At 37.5% G+C, this 1,394-nt stretch overlaps 1 long non-coding RNA gene across 1 annotated transcript; it reads left to right on the forward strand.

The window, feature by feature from the left end:
• The first annotated feature begins 217 nt into the window (after positions 1-217).
• On the forward strand, positions 218-814 carry LOC130100688 (uncharacterized). The gene is made up of 2 exons (XR_008808914.1): positions 218-498; positions 576-814. It is a non-coding gene; the product is annotated as an uncharacterized LOC130100688 (long non-coding RNA).
• The last annotated feature ends 580 nt before the right edge of the window (positions 815-1,394 follow it).

The raw sequence follows: 1,394 nt of genomic DNA on the forward strand, positions 1-1,394 counted from the left end.
TTCTTCCCATGAAGGTAATCCCGTCATTCATCAGATGACCAGGTCCCATACTGTGTCTTCCAAAAAGCCAAGATCTGTTGGTCGACTTGCACCACATGTCAGAGCCGTGGGGGAAATGGTAACAGGATCTAGCATGACTGCGCAAAGGACTGGCCACATACATGTTTTGGAGCTTTTGTACAGTGGTAATCCATCAACGTTCAGGGATAAATCAACACAGTGGAGATTAACTACTTCATCAAGTGGGTAACTTTCTAACGTTTCTTGTCATTTCTGTTTTAGTGGAAAGTAAACGTATTCCATTCCAGATGATTGCTGTGTGTCAAGTTGCCGGGGAGTGTGCAAAAGGGTCCGGGCAGTTGAGGGTAATTCACTGTGTCCATGCCTTTTTAACAATTTAAGAAGGTTGTCAAGTGCATTGTGTTTTATCTGGTATTCAATGGCCCAAGTGGACAGCTCTTCTGCCAGTGACATGTCCTCACTGTCGTCGTCTTCAAGGTGAAACGCCAAGGATTCATTCAAGCTGTTAATTACCTCCCATGTTGTTGCTATTGGCTGTTCTCTTGCATTTTCAGAGTGCAAATGGTGTTCAGTGTCAGATGAATATCCCCCACAATTCTGCTCCATATCCACTGACATTACTACTCCGTCAGCACCTTCTGATTGTTCTTCAAGTGGAAGATCAAGTGATTGTACTTCACCGGCTGGATTAGTCTCCAGGTGAGATGGCGATCTGGACAATGCCTGCCTTGTGGTTCTCCAAGCATGCACATATGTCCTGTGCATCTCTCTCTTTTCAGAGCTCATTCTAGGAGAGTAGCATTTATTTAATTTATATTTAATTTGTACACCCTTTTTTACCCAATCTGAGCTTTCCAGTTAGTTAAATTGTCAAGCTTATTTTTCTTAAATATTTAGGGATCACTGATTATCAGATTTTATTTTTAAATATTGTATTTTTGTAATCGTTCAGCACTAAAACCAAATCCTACTAGAAAGAACATGTTAATGTACATTTGTAAATATCTTACCTTGTAGTGTTGAAGGCAAAATGAAAGAACTTATGGACAAAAACTGCAACACATCAATGTGAATGGCTTGTTATTTTTAGGCACTTGCAATAGATATTAATTGGCAAAATGTTACTTTGCTACATATTGAACATATTGAAATTGCAAATATATGAAAAAAAAATCTATTTATCAAGTTTTGCAGTGTTCTCTTAATTTCTGAATCTACATAAATAGCCTATGTATGGATAGTTGTCCCATCGCAAAAAAATGACCAAATATAAATATCCGATGTAAGTTTAAAAATAAAATATACAACATATATTACTGACAACACATTTAGGAGCAGCTAAGTAATATTACTTACCTTGAAATTAAAACTGA

This window comes from Rhinichthys klamathensis, unplaced genomic scaffold (genome assembly GCF_029890125.1).
Source record: "Rhinichthys klamathensis goyatoka isolate OS25496 unplaced genomic scaffold, OSU_Roscu_1.1 h1tg000011l_1, whole genome shotgun sequence".
Taxonomy (NCBI): domain Eukaryota; kingdom Metazoa; phylum Chordata; class Actinopteri; order Cypriniformes; family Leuciscidae; genus Rhinichthys; species Rhinichthys klamathensis.